This window comes from Chelonoidis abingdonii, chromosome 2 (genome assembly GCF_003597395.2).
Source record: "Chelonoidis abingdonii isolate Lonesome George chromosome 2, CheloAbing_2.0, whole genome shotgun sequence".
Classification (NCBI taxonomy): Eukaryota; Metazoa; Chordata; order Testudines; family Testudinidae; genus Chelonoidis; species Chelonoidis abingdonii.
This window is the reverse complement of record NC_133770.1, coordinates 45,335,849-45,357,431: the sequence shown is the minus strand read 5'-3', so window position 1 is coordinate 45,357,431 and position 21,583 is coordinate 45,335,849. Positions and strand designations below refer to the sequence as shown.

At 47.4% G+C, this 21,583-nt stretch overlaps 1 protein-coding gene across 4 annotated transcripts in view; it reads right to left on the bottom strand.

Moving 5' to 3' along the window:
• RUNDC3B (RUN domain containing 3B) overlaps nt 1-21,583 on the bottom strand; it is a 178,216-nt gene that overhangs the window by 70,034 nt on the left and 86,599 nt on the right. The window lies entirely within an intron of this gene.

Below are 21,583 nucleotides of genomic sequence, written 5' to 3'. Positions count from 1 at the left end.
GTGGGTTCCCTGAGTGCCTGCACGGTGCTAAATAGGCAGCTAAGCAGCTTACAGGCAACTTAGGTCATGAGTTATTGCATAATACTCAGCAAACATATGTATAGAGGTCTAAGTCATGGCTCTACATATTTCAGTGATGGGAACATTATTGTGAAAGGCTGTAGAGGCTTGGAATGAGAGAGTGTGTGTTTGTTTGAGGGTGCTTGGATATTACAAGACTGGTAGCAAAAACTAATATAGTCGGATAGCCAGTTGGAAAGTCTTTGTTTAGAGACCAGAGACCCTTTTGATCTGTCTGCAATCAAGACATATAATTTGGCAGTCTTTCTGAAAGGTTTAGTCCTATCAAGATAGAAGTCCAGGGCTCCCCTGACATCAAGTATATAACAGCACCTCTTCTTTGCTTAGGTGACGTTTAGCGTGGAGGACCAGAATATGAATGGGTTGGTTAATATGGAACTCGGAAGATATTTTTGGTAAAAGCTTGTGTAGGAGCAGGATTACACAGTCCTGCCAGTTGCTGTTTAAAGTTACCAGTCCAGAGTCTGGATCGATCTAGTGCCCAGCTAGATTGGTCACAGAGGGAAGTCAGGCTCTGTCGGTCATGGTTCAATGCTCCTGGAGTTGTGGTAAGATGAACTCTAAGTCCCATAGCTTAGCACCCTTTTCTTATAGCTTTTGTTGTTGTTAAAGTCTATGGATTTTGCTGTGTCAGTTTGTGACCGGTTACTTCTTAATTGGTGTAATCTTTTGATGTTAACATTTCAAAACACCTCCGAGAGGTTTAATGTGTCCTGGTTTTGATTTAATCAACTGTCTTGTCTTTAGGGATGCCAGCCTCCACCTCAGGTCCGGTCATCAAACTGCCCTTCCTTAATTATGGGTGCGCGTTGATGGTTCTCTGGTGTCGTTAAGTTTTTTCACTCCTCCTTCTTTGACCATCTGGCTATAACAATGGCCTTCACACACCTTATCTTTTTCTGATGCATACATTCCTCATTCACACAAACAAACAGTCTTTTACAGAGACCTTTAAAGATATACATCCAGTAGTGTTTTCTGTGGAGGTATTCCACTACTACTGACATGACCCAAAAAGACCTTAAGGCAGATGACAGGCTGAAAGGGAGCACCCAATATTGAAAATGGTCCAGATGGACAGTAAAACATAGGAATCATTTATCAGATGGGTGGATCACTATACGGAAATGTGTGTCCTGAAGGTCAAGGGCTGAGAACCAATCCCCTAGGTCCAGTGATAGAATTATTGCTGCAAGTGTCACCATTTTTAATTTGTGTGCCTTCAAAGAAGGTGTTGAGCAGCCTTAAATCTAGGATGGGTCTCCAACCACTCTTCTTTTTTTGAAGCAGGAAATACCTGGAATAAAACTCCTTCCCTCTGTGCCACATGGGAACTGTTTATAGAGCTCCCAAGAGTAGGCAAGAGCATCTATTTCTTGTCATAGCAGATTCTTGTGAGAGGAGTGGTTGAAGATGGATGGGGAAGAAGGGGTTGACAGGTGGAAGACAAGTAAAGTGGATGGAGTGCCCTGTAGAGATGATCTCCAAAACTCACTTGTCCATGCCCACTGGAAGTGGTAAAGGTGGCCACTGAAGGAAGGAAGGCAGATGAATCGATGCAGCTGGTAAGAATGGGAATGGTAACTCAGGATCTCAACCAACCTTCCAAAACTTGTGCTTGGAGATGGAAGGCTGCGAGATTAAAGGTTGAGAAACAAGTGGTTTTCTTCTCTGGAACCCGTCTCTTATGTTGAGGTTTGTATGATCTCTGGAAACTCAAGAATTGGGCGGGATGGGATCCCTGCGCCATCTGGGACTTGCTAAAACTTTCTCTTCTGGGCAGGTGTATAGATCCTGAGAGAACACAAAAGTATCCTGGAGTCTTTTAACAGGTGCAGAGATTCATTCATGCTGTCAGCGAACAGTTAAATAAAATCAAAAGGTAGGTCTTCAATCATATTTTGGACCTCCTTTGGATATCCTAAGAGCTGGAGCCAGGAGGCCCGTCTCATAACTACTTCTGTAGTGATTGAACAGGTGGCAGTATCAGCAGTGTTGAGGGAGGCCAACAAATATATTGTGAGCAGATGGCCTTCCACAATAATATCAGCAGGTAGGTGCTTAATAAAAGGGTTCAACTTGGTATAATTTGTATGACTGTATTTCACCACTAGTGCCCAGTAGTTGGCTATTCTGAATTGTAAAGTAGTTGCCGTGTCTCAGATACAGCAAAGTCTCGGGGAAATTGAAACTCCTGAAGTACTGAGAGTGTTGTTGGTACCATGTTCATGGCCTGTGCCAAAGTGATAGTGGCTGAGAGAAATGACAGTACTGTGAATCTCAACCACTCCGGGGGGAGTCCAGGTGGAGCTTGAGCGAGCTTCTTTGGTACCAAGTGAGAATAGATAGAACTTTTCTTGCTGGATTGTTTTGCTGATGGTACCAATGACTTCTCAGAATCAAAGACTTTACAGTCCTTAGGTCTAACAGTGCCCTCAGTACCAGAGAAACCAGCAGCCTCATAGGTACTAGATCAGAGAGCAATGGGTGCCAAAGTGGCTAGAGTCAGCAGAGACTGCAACTTCTTCAAGGTTGAATCCCTTCCTGGAGAACTTGGGAGATGGTCTTTAGGAGTCTTATGGGAGGAATCTTGGGTCTTCCTCCTAGATATTCTTGAGGAGTGTGGCTCAGAGACAGTGGAGGCAGAAAACTTACTCGGAGACCAGTGTAGTGAGAGTAGGGTGGGGACCTTTGGCCTGGGTCAGAGACCAAGAGCAGCAATAAGAAGTCGAAGTTTGATCTCTCTGGTTTTTCGGCTCTAGATTTTAATGCCAAACAGAAATTGCACTTTTGGGAAATACAAGATTCCCTGAGACAACAGATGCACAGGATTGCCTTCCAGCAATGGTAACTGGGAGAACTGGGTATACTATATCCTCCCAGTAAAGAAAAACTCCCAGGAGCGAGAAACTACCTACATTTAAAAAAAAAAAATTGAACTACTACAGCTGAACTACTGATTACTATTAAGAAGAAATATAATAAACCAACTACTAAAAAAGACTTACAAGGACACAGTTGAGGTAAACCTCAATGCAGCCAATGAAAAGGCTCAGTCTCAGGCTGAGGTGGTTGAGAAGGAATTGAAAGCAGTTTGCCTGCACAGTGCTATATAACAATGGCACAGAGCATGAGATTGAGTAACATGCATGTGTGGGCTCTATGGATATTCTTATGAGAAATCTCCAATCAAAGGTACAGGGGGTGCAAACACCTAAAATGGAGCACTCATAGGGACACTACTCAAAGAAGAACAAAAGTTACAAATTAATATGTTCATATTTTGCTGGCATAGGACAGAGTATTCCTGTTTATTTTTTATTTTATTTTAACAGTATAGTGAGCTGACAAGAACATAACACTTAATTGGAGCATAGTAGTCCCTGACACAATATGAGAGCATCTTATGGGTTATTAACGCTTGTTTGAACAAGCAAACCATGTTCCATGAAGTGGAAGCAGCAAACGGCAGAAGAGATAAATTAGATAAAATGACCAAGAAACTGTGACTGATGAACGAACGCTGGAAGGGAAAAAAAAATCCTCCTCAGAAATTGATTACAACTCTATTACTTAAGTAACAGTTGCCAAAGTCTCTGAAGGTATACAAAAGAATCAGAATCAAGCTACACAGCAAGTCGATGGGAACTGACATAAAATATTTGCAATTCAACTTCTACAAAAAAGAATTGAAATGAAAGAAAAGTTCCATAGTACCAAATTAAACATGAAAACAGCAATAAAAAAGTTAAATATTTATCACTTGTAATGAATACTCAATATACAAATAGAAGGTAGGGCAGGAAAACACAAGAAGAGACGGTTACTCACCCTGTGCAGTAACTGAGGTTCTTTGAGATGTGTGTCCCTATGAGTCCTCTACTGTAGGTGCGGCAGCGGCCCCTGTGCCTGGAATCAGAGATCTTCATCAGCAATGCATGTCAGACCACACTCGCGCTCCACGAGCAGGACATATATCTAGCACTGTGTGGTCCGACCATCCCCTAGTTCCTTCTCTGCCACAGAGCTCATGTGTCAGCTCCAAACCAGATAGGAGGATGGGTAGTGGAGCACCCATAGGGGAACATATCTTGAAGAACCTCAGTTACTGCACAGGGTGAGCAAACTTCTCTTCTTCGAGTGATATCCCTATGGGTGCTCCACTGTAGATGACTCTAAAGTGGTGCCCCTAATTGGAAGGCTGAGGCTTTGGAGGAGCATTTACTGCAGATGATGGGACTGTATGTCCCAGGAGAGCGTCAGCTGTGGTATCACGAGACATGGCGTAGTGATTGTGACACTGTATCCCATATTCTTCAGTGATATTATTAAGATATGATTATGCCATAATTATAATGCAATTTTGTACAAAAACATGGCATGTAAGGAGTCTTTGGAAAAGTTATGATTTCCTGGATATGATTATCCTATTTGTATGCATGCATCATTTTTGTATCTAATGTAATGAATATTGACTATGTATCTGTATTTCACATGTAGTCACACCTGGGTGACATCCACTAGGCAAAATGCTTCCAGTCTAAATAGCTGGTAGTGAAGGACCCATTTAGGATAATGGGCCATTATGGAAAACAATAGGATTTAAGAGAAGCTTATCCCCTACCTGGTGAGCTTTCCTGTGGATGTTTCGGCCAGCCTGTAAGCAATGGCTGCTATGACTCTGCAAGGACATGTGACCACCCAACATGACTCTGGACTCCATTTTAGGGGCCTGTGTTTTTCCACAGGCTGGTCTGAGAACTGAGTTTGGAACAAAGTTCCCGCCCTATGCTAAAGCTATATAAGGCAGGGAGTGACATTGTTTTTCACTCCCCATACAAGAGAAATCCTGGAAACACCTAAGGAACAAAGACTTGAACTGGGGGAAGTGCTGAACTGAGGCTAAAGGGATTTCTAGCCTGTGTATTGAAACCTGGGGATCTCAAGCTGCAAAGCACCTGCAGCTTGTCCCCTAAGAATCTGCAAGCCTACCTGTATCATCAGTCAGGATGACAAACTGCTAATTCATATCCAATCTAGTATATTAAGCTTAGTTCACGTTTTTGTTTATTTGCTAGGTAATCTGCTTTGATCTGTTTGCTATCCCTTATAATCATTTAAAAATCTATCTTTTGTAGTTAATAAACTTGTTTCTGCTTTATCTAAAGCAGTGAATTTGAATTAAGTTCTTGGAAATCTTAGCTCAAGGGCAAAGGCTGTTGAATTTCCTCTCCATATTGAGGGGGAGGCAAACTGCACAATAAATTCATACTGATCAGCGTTTTGATGAGGGCAGGACGGTATAGCTCTGGGGTCCTAGGCTGGGATGCTGGTGGTTATTTTAGGTGTAGCCTCTCTATCACTGGTTTATGCAGTGGCTAGTCAGCCTGCATGTAACTGCAGCTGGGTGTGTCCCTGCCTGTGTGAATGCTGGTGGAAGTGTAGAACTGTGAGCGCGTCTGCAGCTTGCAGGCTGGTAAGTCAGAGGGTTCAGTAGTACCCCAGTTCCAGGTGGCACTGCAGGGTGAATCCATCACAGTGATGGACCAGTATCTGGTGATGCCCATGTGGCCATTTTGCAAAGGTCATCAACGAGGACATTATTGAGAAAAGCATTGGAGGTGGAAAGCGAGGCAGTGGAACGTCCTCTCATTGCAGTAGGAGGTTGCAAATTGTGTAGTAGTTAAGACAGATGTATACACTGTGAGATCCAGTTGGACAGGTGTTGTATAGAGATGGCTGAGACTTTTGCATCTTTCAGCTGCTGAAAGGAACAAACGTGATGATTTTCTAAAAGATTTAGTTCTGTCCACACAGAAGACTAATGCTCGCCTGAAGTCTCAGGTGTGCAGTGCTGCCTCCTGTTGGTTGCTTTGAGGATTCGGGAAGAAGCAAGGAAGATGGGTAGGTTGATTAAGACAGAAAGATGATGGAACCTTAGGCAAAATTTTGGGATGCGGATGCCATATAACTTTGTCTTTATGAAAAAGTGCGTATGGGGGATATACCATAAGGACCCCAATTTCACTGACCCAACAGGTAGAGCTGATAGTGACAAGAAAGGTCATTTTCATTGATAAGTGAACTTAGGAACATGGTGCCACTGGTTCAAATGGCGGTTTAGTAAGAGAGCACAGGACGAGGCCAGGGTCTGTTCTCATGTGTGAGGATAAAGATTTTTGGAAACCATTCAGGAAACGTTTCGTGAGTGGGTGTGTGAAGATGGCAGCGAAAAGTGGTGATGGCTGACAAATGCACATCAATAGAGCTGGTGGATAAGTCTGATTGCTTAAAGTCTAAAATATAGACCAGGCTAAGCGGCAATGATGAGAGACTTTAAGCGATCAGGATTATCCACCAGCTCTATTCATGTGCATTTGGCAGCCACCACCCATGTGGGCATCAACCTGATGAGAGGCGCACTAGCATTGGACCCTAGTCCATTTGTGAAGGTAAGCACGTCTAGTTGTGTTGTGCCTGCTATTCAAGAGTATCTGTTTAATAGTGTCTGAGCAGGTTATTTCTAAATCCCGGAACCACAGAGGAGCCAGGCTTTGAGGTGGAGAATCTGTGGATTGGGATGGAGGATGCAACCCCTTCCTATGAAAGGAGTCACAGAGTTGGATGGAGAGAGATTGGTCAGCATTCCAGCATAAGAAGGAGGTATGTACACCAGATCTGTCATAGCCATGCTGGAGCTATAAGGATATGTGCTCAGTCTCTCTAAACCTTGTGGAGTACACAGAAGGGAGACGGGAGGGAAGGCACAGAGCAGTAGTGCATCCCATGTGATGAGGAATGCGTTTCCCAGAAATCCGTCTCCCAGTCCCACTTTCGAGCAGAATTGAGGCCATCAGGCACTTTGTGGTGTGGCAAAAAGATCTATGTTGGGGAATCCCCAATGGTTTAAGATAAGCTAAAGGATTCACATATCCAGTTCCCACTCGTGATCATGGGATAATCTCCTGCTCAGTGATTCAGTAGCGATGTTCTGGTGTCCAGGTAGGTATGCAGCTGAGATGGTGATGTCATGTTGGAAACACCAGCTCCATAATTTCAGTGCCTCTGAGCATAACAAGTGGGACCTCACTCCACCTTGCCTGTTGAACATACAGGTGATATTGTCCTTCATAGCTCTGATAGTGTGATGTGCAACAGTGGGAGGAAATGTCGGCAGGTACTGCAAACCGTCCACAGCTCTAGGAGGTGGACGTGTAAGGTAGATTCGGTTAAAGACCATCTGCCCTATGAGTGTGAAGGTGTGCTCCCCAACTGATTAAGGAGGCACTGACTGTTAGAATTATAGTCAGTGACAGCTGAAGGAAAGGAACCCCAACACAGATGTTCTTGGGCTATGTCCAACAGAGTAGTGAATCCTTGACCATCCTCAGAATGGAAAACAGCTTGTGGAGGCTGTAACTGAGGGACATATCCTGTATGGAGTCACGCCTGAAGACGCTGCATCTGTGACCATGAGTGCTTTACCATAAACATGGTGGCTGCCATGTGTCCTAGTAGCTGGAGACAAGTTCTGGCAGAGATCTGGGGACAGGCTTATACCTTGGATACAAGATCCACTGTAGATGAGAATCTGTGAGGTAGAAAGAAAGCTCTGGCTTGTACGGCATCTAGTTGTGCACCGATGAACTCCAGGTGTTGTATCAGTTAAAGTAAACTTCTCCAAGTTCACGGGGAGGCCTAGATTCATGAAAGAGTCCATCAGGATCTGTATGGTGCAAAGAGCTTCAGCTTGGATGGAGCCTTGAGGAGACAGTTGTCTAAGTATGGAAAGATGATGCCGCCTTGTTTTCTTAGGTAGGCAATGACTACCGCAAGGACTTTGGAGACTACATGAGGGGCTACTGACAGTCCAAAAGACAGTAAGTTGTACTGACAATGGTCGGTATCCACGGTGAACTGGAGAAACCATCTGTGGGCAGGGTTTTATTACAATATGGAAATATGCATCTTGGAGGTTAAGGGCCAAGAACCAGTTTTGAAGCACTGCAGTCTGACCAATTTGTTGAGGTTTTGAAGTTCCAGGATTAGCCACCAGACACCAGATTTCTTCTGGATCAGAAAATAACAGGAATAGAAATCCTTTCTTCTATGCTAGGATGGAACCGGTTCTATGGCTCCCAGCTGCAGAAGATGATTTATTTCTTCTTGTAGAATGGGTTCGTGAGAGGGATCCCTGAAGAGGGACAGGAAAGGAGTGTGATGCAACAGGATAGATAGAAAAGGGATAGAGTATCCTTCCCTGATTATCTCTAGAACCAACTTGTCTAAGGTAATTAATCTCCATGATGGAAAGAATGGAGCTAATTGGTCACTAAACTGGTGGGGTGTCGAAGATGGTTGGTATGACTGGAACAAGGAGAGACTTCTTGGGGCCTTGACCACACCCTTCAAAATTCTTGCTTGGCTGGAGGTTCATGAGAGGTAGCTCCTTGAAGAGAGGCCTATGTTTTGTATGGGGGCTTTTGTCAGCGCTGAGAGTCATAGTGCCACTGAGGAGTGTACTTCGGTGGTCAAGAGCAGGAGTCTCTTTGGTGCTGGCGTGTAAATGCAGAGGGAGCAGACACTAACTCAGGAGTCTTTAATGGAGTGTAGGGAATCATCCATACGCTCCAAACACAGTTTGGGACCTACACAGGATAAGTCTTCAACGGTGGTTTGTAGTTCCTTAGGAAAGGCTGAGAGGCATAGTCATGACACATGCCTCATGAATACAGCAGTTGTGATGGAGCGGGCAGCAGTATCCGGGGAGTCTAATGAGGCTTGTCGGGCTGTATGGGCCAGATATAAGCGCCTGGAATTGTTCTTTCTATGTCTCAGGAAGGTTATGGCAGGATTCTTCTATTTTGGAGTACTTGAGGTAGTTGTACTTGAGCATAAGAGCCTCATAATTAGATAGTCAAAATTGGAATGTGGCAGATGAATAAGTCTTGCATCAGAATAAAACTAAGCGTTTCTTGATCTTCCCATCAGGACAGAGACTAGATTAATATTGCCATCTTCTCTCTTGCACCGCATTAACTACTATAGAATTTGGGGTGTGAAACAAGGAAAGGAATTCCACATTTTTGGAAGGTTGGAAGGATGGACACTGGGGTCTGCCAGAGCACTTTCGCGGGATTGAGAAAAGCCTCATTGATAGGGCAATTTTGGAGGAAGAAGATGGGTGCAGGATATCAAGCAATTTATGCTGTTGATTTTCACTTCCTCCAGTATGAATCTGGAGGGAGTCAGTAATCCCATGGAATAATTCCTGAAAGTGCCTGCAGTCCTCAGCAGCAGGAGGTGGGGGCATGATGAGGCTATCATGGGAAGAAGAGGAGAAATGTAGTGTTGGGGGAGCTTCCTCCTCCTGTACTTCCGCCTCACCCAGTACGGAGGTTCAGTCTCTGGTGGGCGAGAGACCGATGAAGAAGGGAAAGGTGTAGATCTCCAGCTTTGCTCCATGAGAGGCTTCCCAAATTGCATCATGTATATGGCTCAAGGGTGCAAATATGGCCAATGTGAAGGGAGTGGAACATGTGGTTGCATCCACAGTGGTCCATACCAGGATTGTGGTCTAGATGTGGATTGTGAATAATGAGGATGAGTAGATGAAGTCATTAGGGCCTGCCACAAATAAGAGAGCACAATGGAATACTCTTCCTCATCACTGGGGAGGAGGTGCCATCCTCAGTGGGGGGAGGAGGGAGGAATGTTATGAGTCCGGAGAGAAGGATGGAAGTGAGGAGAGGTTGTGTGTGAGCAGAGGTTACTCAGTCACGTCAGATACAAGCAGATCTTTAGGGTATCTGAATTTCTGGAGAGGAGTATCATCGGTACCAGTGCATGACTTGGTGCCAAGGGAGAGGTGCATTCTCTTGAACAGCCTGCACAGGTGGAGCTGAAGACTTGGTCAGTGCTGAGGACTTGGTCATTCCGGCAGTTTTGGTGATGCCAAGGATTTGCTCTGTACCAAAGGCTTCAGTGGTGCCAACTGCTTCGGCAGTGCCGAAAAGGACACCGGTGCCAGCGGTTTTGTTGGTGCCTTAGCTGTCAAATTCAGTTTGCCTCGGTCTCCACAGCCAAGAGATGGTGTCAAGGGCTGCAGTTCTGCCCGGTTATGGTCCTAAGACCATTGTTGTGTGCCAGTCCTGGAGCTACAAAGATGGGCCCTAGAGCTATGTCCCCTGTCAGATTATGCTGAAGTGACTGACCTTACAGGGGAAGGTGTCCTGGCAGGCTTTGTCTCAGAGTGAGAAAGAGAACTCTCTCTTTAAGGAACATCGGAAATAAGGATTGGCAGATGACCTGGCAGAGTATGAAAGCCGCATAGGGGGAGAGTCCGGGCCCGAGTCCGATGCTGGATGTAGTTCTTTCTCCATGAGAAGTCATAACCGAATGTTCTGGTCTTTTCAGGCCCTGGCAGTCAAGTCATTACAGTGGGAACACTTTTGTGGGATGCAGGGAAACAAAAAACTAATCTATGACCTAACAATAAAGGCAAAGCAAAAACAAAATTTCCTTTTGATAGAGGAAAGAAGAAGAACTGAACTACACTAAAACTGAAAGGTAAGTACTATTCTAATGAGGGAAAAAAAGGAGAAGCAGGCTCTGCTGTGGATTCCGTCCCAGACCAAAAGGTGGTAGAGGAGGAACTGAGGGGAGCGGTTGGACCGCACACCACTATATAAGTGTCCCACTCACAGCTCGAGAATGGAAAGATGCACATGTGCTGTCTAACAGACACTGATGATTAAGATCTCCAATCCCCAGGCATAGGGAGTGCTGCTGCGCCTACAGTGGAGCACCCATAAGGACATCACTCAAAGAAGAGCTTAGAAATGTGCATAGAATAAGGCTTTCCAAGTGTAGAGAATAATGTTTACTTTCTCAGTTAAATAGAACTAGAGGAAGCTAGCAAGGAAATACCTGAAAAACAGCATGTAAGAAAAGCAGGAGTGTTGTGCTTTTCTTGCAGCTTACATGCAAACAAGATAATTGTTTATACATCCAGAGGAATTAATTACAAAGCAAGGGAGATACAGACCCCCACAGACAGGATTTAAAAGTGTGGTGTCTAGTTCTGGTTACCAAAATTTAAGAAGAAAGAAGGTAACCAGGGTAATCTGAGACAGCAAACAGAACAGACTACCCAGCAACATTGAGAGACTAATTCTATATTTATGTTAAAAAAGCAAACTATATTTTTCTTGATATAATGTAGATGAATAGTTAAAAACCTGAGAGATCTAATGTAGTAAAAATAATGTAGCAGTTAGAAATTGGGTTTGCCAAAAATTTTGGAATGCCACCACCACACACTTTTACAAAAGAAAAAACATCAAAAAGAAGAGAGAATGAATGCACACTGTGCCTCGTTTCTTTATGAGAGTATGTCCATAGAGGAGCTGGTGGTGTAATTTCCAGGTCAAACAGACACACTTTCGTTGGCTCTGATCGAGTTAACACACTAAAAATAGACATGCAGCAATCTCGAGTACATACTTAGGATTTCAGATAGGATTATATTCAGAGTAGCTAGCCAATCCTTCAACTCATGCTGCCACAGCCACACTTCTATTTTTAGTGTATTACCTCCACTGGAGCTAACAACGGTATGTCTGACAGAAACGCCAGTGTGGACAGTGCTATGTTGCTGGAAGTCCTATATTTTTTGAGGGAAAAAAAATTCCCACTGCTGTAACTAATAGAGGTAGCAAAGATGAGCCACTAGTATAAACAAAAGTTCTGTGTTAGGGTATATCTGCACTTAGAACTCAAGGAGATGTACCTGTGCTAGCTAACACGGAGCTAGTGTCAAAGATGCCGCACTTCCCCTCTTTCCCGTGGCTGCTTGATCCCTCTTTGGTCCCAGCCCCATCCTCACGCCACCCCTTCCATGAGGTCCCACGCCCACCCCATTCCAACCCCTTCCCCAAAGTCCCTGCCCCAACTCCGCCCCCTCCCTGCCCCTATTCCAACTCCTTCCTAAATCCCCTCCTCCTCCCATGAGTACATTCACATTCAAGATGCTAGGCACATCTTTGGGGCAGCTAGTCCTTCCCACCACTGCTGCACTCTGTTTTTGGTACACTCACTCAATCAGATCTAGTGCAGGTATGTCTCCTTAAGCTGCAAATTACACCTCCAGCTCAAAGCGTAGACATATCCCTATGATATTTTAGGGTACATATACACTGCAGCTGGGGGGTGTAATTCCCACTTGGGTAGACATATATGCGCTAGTTCTGATCAAGCTAACTGGCTAAAAATAGCAACGTTGCCACAGCAGCACACACTAACCACCCAAGTACATACCTAGGATCTCAGACCTCCGACAAGAGCATACCCAGGCAGCTAGCCAGAGCTGCCATTCGTGCCACAGCCACAATGCTATTTTTAGTGTGCTAACTTAATCACAACTAGAACGTGCAGAGCTGGAAATTATACCTCCCAGATGCAGTGTAGATGCACCCTTAGAACTGCTCTGATCAGTGCTAGGTATCATGGTGTTAAACATTGTGGAGCCTACAGGAGCTCTAGCTATCCTAATGGTAGCATCATCGCTATGAGTGGTGGAGTTGGACCGGTGTTAGCAATGGTGGGAAATTTCAGGGGGACAGAGGGAAATAGTGAAGATGTAGCCAGTTTCATTTCATCTTTTTATTCTATATAGGTTGCCCTTTTTCAGCCTATGATTCTACTTCCTTTTGAAAGGAACTCTGCACTGAAGTAGAACGTTGAGCCCCAGCTGCTAGGCTGGGACTCTAGCATTTGGAATATGAACATCCACCTTTACCCCTCTCCTTTTCATCCACTAAGGGAGTGCTTAGTGGAGCAGGTATAGCCCTATGATTTTCCTTCCCCAGACTATCCGCACTCCACCTACTCCTATATATTTTATCATTCACCATACTTTACTTTTCTAGAGTTTTATTTTCAAAATTTTGGCATTAAATATTCTATTAAATGAAGCCATTAAGCAGATTTTTTTTTAATATAGGTCTCCCTGTGACGGGACAGCTGCCCTCACTGGCAAAAAGGGGTTAAAAGCAGCCCTAGTGAGGCTGCGCTGGAGGCAGCCAAGCAGAGGAGGGCTGAGAGGAGCAGCAATCAGGGGCAAGTAGGCCTATATAACAAACGAGCTGCAAGGCAGAGAAAAGCAGTTCTCTGCTGGGAGCACAGGGAGGAAGGACTGTGTCCCTGAAGGGCAAAAAGAAAAGACGGTTACTCACCTTTGTAACTGTTGTTCTTCGAGATGTGTTGCTCAAATCCATTCCAGTTAGGTGTGCGCGCGCCGCGTGCACGTTCGTCGGAAGATTTTTACTTTAGCAACACTCAGTGGGTCGGCTGGGCGCCCCCTGGAGTGGCGCCGGATATATACCCCTGCCAACCCAACCGCCCCTCAGTTCCTTCTTGCCGGCTACTCCGACAGTGAGGAAGGGGGGCGGGTTTGGAATGGATATGAGCAACACATCTTGAAGAACAAGAGTTACAAAGGAGAGTAACCGTCTTTTCTTCTTCGAGTGATTGCTCATATCCATTCCAATTAGGTGATTCCCAAGCCTTACCTAGGTGGTGGGGTCGGCGTGAGATGTAGCAGAATGCAAAACTGCTGAGCCAAAAGCTGTGTCATCTCTAGACTGTTGAACCAGAGCATAACGCGAAGCAAAGGTGTGGACCGAGGGCCAGGTAGCTGCGCGACATATTTCCTGGATTGGTACATGGGCCAGGAAGGCAGCAGACAAAGCCTGAGCCCTGGTAGAATGTGCGGTGAGATGGCCTGAGGGAACATGAGCCAAGTCATAGCAAGCGCAGATGCATGCCGTCACCCAAGAGGAGATCCTCTGGGAGGAGACAGGTAGGCCCTTCATTAGGTCTGCCACTGCGACGAAGAGTTGGGGTGATTTACGAAAGGGCTTCGTCCGTTTGATATAAAATGCGAGCGCCCTACGGACATCTAGGGAGTGTAATTGTTGTTCTCGTCGTGAAGAGTACGACTTCGGGAAGAAGACCACGGCTTCGGGAAGAAGACCGGAAGAAAGATGTCCTGACTGGTATGGAAGGCCGATACTACTTTAGGAAGGAATGCTGGGTGTGGTCGCAACTGCACCTTGTCCTTGTGAAAGACTGTATACGGTGGATCCACTGTGAGCCCCCGAAGCTCGGAGACTCGTCTGGCCAATGTAATGGCTACGAGGAAAACTGTCTTCCAGGACAGGTATAGCAGCAAGCAAGTTGCCAGTGGCTCAAATGGTGGAGACATAAGTCTGTTTAAGACTAGGTTGAGGTCCCAGGTAGGGGCAGGGCGGCGTACGTGGGGGTATAGGCGCTCCAAGCCCTGAGGAACCTGGAAACCATAGGGTGTGAAAACACGGAGCGGCCACTTTTTCCTGAGTGGAAGGTCGAAATGGCCGCCAAGCACACCCGCAAAGATGATACCGCTAGGCCGTGTTGTTTGAGAGACCAGAGGTAGTCCAGGATGGTTGGGATCGAGACCTCGCCAAGAGTAACATTTTGCGTTTCGCACCAGCAGGAGAAACACTTCCACTTGGCCAGATACATAGACTGAGTGGAAGGTTTTCTGCTACCCAGGAGTACTTGTTGCACTGGGGCAGAGCAACGTAACTCTGACTGGGTTAACCATGCAGGAGCCATGCCATGAGGTGAAGGGACTGCAGGTCTGGGTGGTGAAGTCTGCCGTGGTTCTGAGTTATGAGGTCTGGATGACGAAGCAGGGTGATTGGGTTGGCTATCGACAGGTCGAGCAACATGGTGTACCAGTGTTGCCTGGGCCACGCACGGGCAATCGTGATCAGGTGAGCCCTGTCCCTGCGGAGCTTTAGGAGGACCTGGTGAACCAACGAGAATGGTGGAAAGGCATAAAGTAGATGGTTCTTCCACGGAATCAGGAAGGTGTCCAAGATCGAACCCTGGGAGAGACCTTGGAAGGAGCAGAACCTCTGGCATTTCCTATTCTCGCAGGAGGCAAAGAGGTCCATGTGGGGAAATTCCTACTTCCGGAAGACAGAATGTATTATGTCCGGGCGAATCGACCACTCGTGAGACAGGAAAGATCTACTGAGTTGATCTGCCAGAGTGTTCCGAACTCCTGGCAGAAAGGACACTACCAGGTCTATCAAGTGGGCTACGCATAAGTCCCATAGTTGGATAGCCTCCGGACAAAGGGGGGATGATCGTATCCCTTCCTGCTTGTTTATGTAGTACATGGCCGTTGTGTTGTCTGTAAACACTGAGACATAACGGCCCTATAGATGTTGCTGGAACGCCTGGCATGCCAGGCGGACTGCTCTTAGCTCGCGGACATTTATATGTAGCACCAGCTCCTGAGACGACCAAAGGCCTTGAGCGCGAAGATGTCCAAGGTGAGCACCCCTGCCGAGAGATGACGCATCCGTCGTCAGGGACATGGAGGGCTGTGGCAGATGGAACAGCAGTCCTGCACACACCAGGGAGGGTGTCAACCACCAGTCGAGGGAGCATAGGATGCTCGGGGGAATGGTGACTACCATGTCTATGGTATCCCTGCCTGGGCGGTAAACCAAGGCGAGCCAAGTTTGAGGGGAATGCAGACGTAGTCTGGCGTGCCTGGTCACGAACGTGCAGGCAGCCATGTGACCAAGGAGGCCGAGGCAAGTGTGAGCCGAAGTTGTCGGGAAGTTTTGAAGGCTTTGTATAATCAATACTATTGCTTGAAATCGGGATTGTGGTAAACTGGCCCTTGTGAGATTGGAGTCCAGGATGGCCCCAATGAACTCTATTCTTTGTGTGGGCACTAGAGTAGATTTCTCCAGGTTGATGATTAGGCCTAGTCGCATGAAGAGATCCTTGACTACGCCCACATAATAGGTGACTTGGGCCTCGGACGTCCCCAGAATGAGCCAATCGTTGAGGTATGGGAAGACATGTATTCGATGGAGGGAGGCAGCAACTACAGCCATGCACTTCACGAATACCTGACGGGCTGAAGAGAGGCCAAACGGAAGGACCATAAATTGAAAATGCTGATGGTTGACCACAAACCAGAGGTACCGTCTGTGTGGAGGGTAAATGGCAATGTGGAAATATGCGTCCTTCATGTCGAGGGCAGCATACCAATCTCCGGGATCCAAAGATGGGATGATTGTCCCCAGGGATACCATGCGGAACTTCAACTTTTTCATGAACTTGTTCAGTCCTCGCAGGTCTAGGATAGGCCTGAGGCCTCCTTTCGCCTTGGGGATTAGGAAATAGCGGGAATAGAACCCCTTGCCCCTTAAGTCCTCTGGTACCTCCTCTATAGCTCCCATGGCAAGGAGAGTCCGTACTTCTTGCAAGAGGAATTGCTTGTGAGAGGGGTCCCTGAAGAGGGACGAGGAGGGGGGTTGGGAGGGAGGGAGTGAAATAAACTGGAGGTGGTATCCGAATTCTACCATGCGTAGGACCCAACGATCCGAGGTTAATTGGGTCCACGCAGGGAGGAAAGGGGAAAGGCGGCTGTAAAACTGAAAAGGATCCTGGGAGACAACTGGTACACCGTCCTTGGGCGCACTTTCAAAAGTTCAGTTTGGATCCTGTCGTTGGTTTGGAGGGATCGTTATTGTGATCCCTTGGGGTCCAGACTGCCGTCTGCGGTTGCCTCCACCTCGCCTCCTGCCAAAGTCCTGTCTTGGTCTAGGCAGGGGGTAACGGAGTTGAGGTTGGGTGCGGAAGGATCTTCGTTGAGTCTGTGTGTATGCATCCCGAGCGAACGCATAATCACCTGATTGTCTTTCAGACTCTGTAGCCTAGGGTCCGTCTTCTTGGAGAATAGATCCTGGCCACTGAATGGCAAGTCTTGGATAGTGTGCTGAAGTTCAGGTGGCAGGCCTGACACCTGGATCCATGATGTACGCCTCATGGTGATTCCAGAGGCCACAGTTCTGGCTGCCGAATCGGCAGCGTCCAGCGAGGCCTGGAGAGAAGTTCTCGCCACCTTCTTTCCTTCCTCCAATAGTGCCTTCAATTCTTGGTGGGAGACTTGCGGGACCAGCTCTATGAATTTTCCTACTGCCTCCCAGGTGTTGTAATTATACCTGCTAAGCAGGCTTGCTGGTTTGCCACCCTGAGTTGGAGGCCCCCCACGGAGTAGATTTTACGGCCCAACAGATCCATATGCCTAGCCTCCTTGGATTTTGGGGCAGGGGCTTGCTGGCCATGGCGCTCCCGTTCATTTACGGATTGTACGACCAGTGAGCAGGGTGCATGTATAAGTACTTGTACCCCTTAGAGTACTTCCGTTCCACTCCTCTGGCTGTGGGCGGAATAGATGCCGGGGATTGCCAGATGGTATCTGCCTTAGCTTGAATTGACCGAATGAACGGTAAGGCCACTCGAGTTGGTGCATCCGCCGACAATATATCTACCACAGGGTCCTCAACCTCCAGAACCTCCTCCACCTGCAGGTTTATATTCAGGGCGACGCGCCTCAGAAGGTCCTGGTGTGCCCTGAGGTCAATTGGAGGCAGGCCCGCTGAGGATGTCCCCACTACCGCTTCATCAGAGGAAGAGGAAGAGGAAAGACCCGGGACAAGTGGGTCCTGTATGGTCTCTGATCGTGGGGGACGTCAAGGCCCGGTGGGACGTGAGGGTCCGGAGCGTGGGTGGAAGCTTCCTCCGTACCCACAGGAGGGGGGCGGCTGACAGTGGCCTCTGGCACCCGGTGCTCCGATGGAACGGAGCGTGATGTCACTGTGGGTCCACCTTGGGCTTGCTGATACGCCCAAGGTGTCCAGAAGGACCACTGGTGAGGTCCCTGGTCTGGGCCGTGGGTCTCTTGGAAGACTTGGCTGTGTGTATCTGAATCACGGTCATGTGTTTAGGAGGCACTGTCCACGTGTGATGATACCGATGCATGGCGAGACGGCCACGGAGGAGCTGAAACCATTTGGGAAGGGTCACTGCATCTGGTTGATTCGTCTCCACGCGGCACCGGAGAATGGTACCAGGCACCGTACTGGTGCCAGGAGCTGGATCGGTGCCAAGAGTATCGGGTCGGCGAGCGCAATCTTGAACGGTGCCGCGAGTACGACCGGTTCCGAGATGGAGAGCGGTATCAGGACTGTGAGCGGCATCGAGACCGGGATCGGTGACGGGACCGAGAGCGCCGGCGGGACCTTGATCGTGACGGGTGCCTTTCAGCAGTGCCGAGCGAGGATGGTCTCATGAGGGGAGGCTTGCCCACTGATTGGATAACCCACACCGGCGGTATCAGGGGTTGAGGTAGCGCAGGCTCTGTCAGGGCAATCAGCTCCCTTGCCATAGAGAATGTCTCCGGCGTGGAGGGAACAATAAGCTCAATCACGGCGCGTGCCGCGGAGCTGACAGGCACCGGACTCAACGGCTCTTGTGAGGCCGGAATCAACAGTGCTGAAGTTGTCGGTGCCGCGGCAGCTGTCGGTGCCAGGCGGTCTGATTTAGGCGGGTGCTCTGACTGCTACGTAGGCACGGGAGTTGCAGGAGTCTTGTGCCTCTTGACCCACGGGGAGAGAGAGCGGTGCCGGGCAGGCTTCTGGGCTGGCGACGGTTGGTGCCGAGGGGCCTTCGCGGTGCCGGTGTGCTCCGGTGCTGAAGATGCACTTGTCCCCGCTGCAGACTGTCCGGTGCTCGGTGCCGAGGGCGGAGGAGTAAGGGCTGCCTCCATCAGGAGCTGTTTGAGATGAAAGGCCCGCTCCTTTTTTGTCCACGGCTTGAAAGCATTGCAGATGCGGCACTTGTCTGTGAGGTAGGATTGATTCCCCCAGGCACTTAAGGCAGGAGTCGTGAGGCTCTCCTGTCGGCATCGGCTTGCGACAAGCCGAGCACGGTTTGAAACCCGGTGAACCGGGCATGGGCCCCAGCACCGAGTGAGGGGAAAGGGCTAATCCCCAACCCCTCTTAACTATACACAATAACTACGTTAAAGAACTAACAAAACTAAGTAGAAATATAGAAAATTGAACTATATACAGATAACGATGAAAGAACTACGAGTAGCTAGGAAGGTGGAGATCAGCTAAGCCGCGCTCCACTGTTCCAACGACCAACATGGGTGGTAATGAGGGGCGTTTGAGTCGGCAGGGGTATATATCCGGCACCATGGCGGTGCCACTCCAGGGGGCGCCCAGCCAACCCACCGAGTGTTGCTAGGGTAAAAATCTTCCAACGAATGTGCATGCGGCGCGCGCACACCTAACTGGAATGGATATGAGCAATCACTCAAAGAAGAACTGCCAGTACCCTGGACAGAGCAGTGCTGCAAACAAGGGCTGAGGAAGCCAGAGACAGCTCCTGGCTGGCGGCTGGAAGGTTGCAGACTGAGGCCTCGATACAAGAGTAAAGAGGGTGCCGGAGCCACGCGGGAGGTGGCTCGGCCGTGGACTGCAGTTTGCCACTGGCGAGAAGTGGCTGAACAGCGGACTGCAGGTCACCTGGAAGGGGGGAACACAGTGTGTGGCACGGCCAGAGGGCTGTGTCGCTGAAGAGGGCACTGCGGTCCTTGGAGAGATATGGGCCAAGAGTGGGAATCACGGCAGCAATGCACACCCGAAGGGAGCACATTCAATCACACAGCTAATTCTCAAAAGAGGCTGAGAAGACACCAGAATGGTAAGTGAGCCCCGTTACACTCCCCTTATGCATTCCTCTTTTTTTTCCCTTCACTCATTTTTTCTTTGTTTCTCCCATCAGCTTTAATCTTATTTCCCTCTGTCCGTCCCACTATTTCACTTTCCTCTTTTTTCTGGGTTTTATTACTTCAAACACTCTCTCCTACCTTCATTCCTTCTCCTTTTTTTTAAGTCTTAATTACACTCACCCCCTCACACACTTTTTGTCTCTTTTCTCTGTTCGAATGTGTTACTGCCCAGTTCTTGAGAGCAGCATTCTGTGTTAGAAATAGTGCTGAAATATTATGCTATAAAATGGGTTGGATATATTTTATACTAGCAAGCCACCTGAATATGCTTCAAATCTTTGGCATTAAGTCTTGTTTTTGAAAAGCTACCTAATTCTGGTACTTTAAGGCCTTTTTCATAGTATTTGAGTGACTCCAAATATTTTGCCCCTCACTTCCCTTCCACACCTCTTCTCCCTTTCTCTCTAAACCTCTCCAGTTTGAAAGAGAAATTGCTTGATTAGTTTACATATTTTTTGTTGTTTATGTTTGTGTGAGTGTGAAAGCGTGTATTGTGCATCTGAGGCAAAGTTAAGTCAAAGAAATTAGTTTTGCATTTCTCTAAGTGATTAGTTTGATAGCCATTCTTATCTCTTTTAGAAGTAAGTTCCATAGTCTAGGTCCAGCTTTTGTGAAAGTTCTCTCTCCAATACTCACAAACCTCCTTGACTAGTCAACACTTCAATTATTCTGGTGGAATGTAGCCATCAGATGAAGAGGACAAAGGGTTATGAAACCGGGAACTCTCAGATAGCTAGGCCAGTCCCAAGACATGCAGCTATACCAGTTATAACCAATAGGTTATATGTGGTCTACTGGCTAGAGATGGGAAACTGGGAGCCAGGCATTCTGTATTAGATTTTCAGATCTGCCATCAACTCACTGCGATACTTTGGACAATTGAGTTAACAGTGCCTCAGTTTATCCACCAATAAAGTGCATATAGTAAATTCCTACTTATTGTACCACTTATCGTATATCATAGGGACTATTTTAAAGTCATTTGAAATCCTCTAATTAAAAGGGGCTATATAAGTGCTAAGTATTATTATTTATTCTGTCTAGATATTAAGAGATCTCATGTAAACTATCAGATTCAATAGTGACAGGGCACATATCAGTACTTAGATATATGGAAGCCAAAAAACACAACGTAGTGTTACCCTGTTTGGCCTGAGCAGCTAGTGAAAAATTCAGGATCTTGCAGGTTGCTCCAGGTAGGAGGAGAAACTGATATCAGGAACCTTTGATACCCAGAGGAGGAAGCTGGACAGGGAGGTGCTCTGCAACTGTGGCCTGGTCTACACTACGCCTTTAAACCGATTTTAGCAGCGTTAAACTGATTTAACGCTGTACCCATCCACACTACAAGGCCCTTGATATCGATATAAAGGGCTCTTTAAATCGGTTTCTGTACTCCTCAACGAGAGGAGTAGCGCTAAAATCAGTATTACCATATCGGATTAGGGTTAGTGTGGCCGCAAATTGACGGAATTGGCCTCCGGACGGTATCCCACAGTGCACTACTGTAACCGCTCTGGACAGCAATCTGAACTCGGATGCTGTGGCCAGGTAAACAGGAAAAGCCCCGCAAAATTTAGATTTTAATTTCCTGTTTACCCAGCGTGGAGCTCTGATCAGCACGGGTGGCGATGCAGTCCCAAATCCAAAAAGAGCTCCAGCATGGACCGTACAGGAGATACCGGATCTGATCGCTGCATGGGGAAACAAATCTGTTCTATCAAAGCTCCGTTACAGAAGACGAAATGCCAAAGCGTTTGAAAAAAATCTCCAGGCTACACAGTGCTG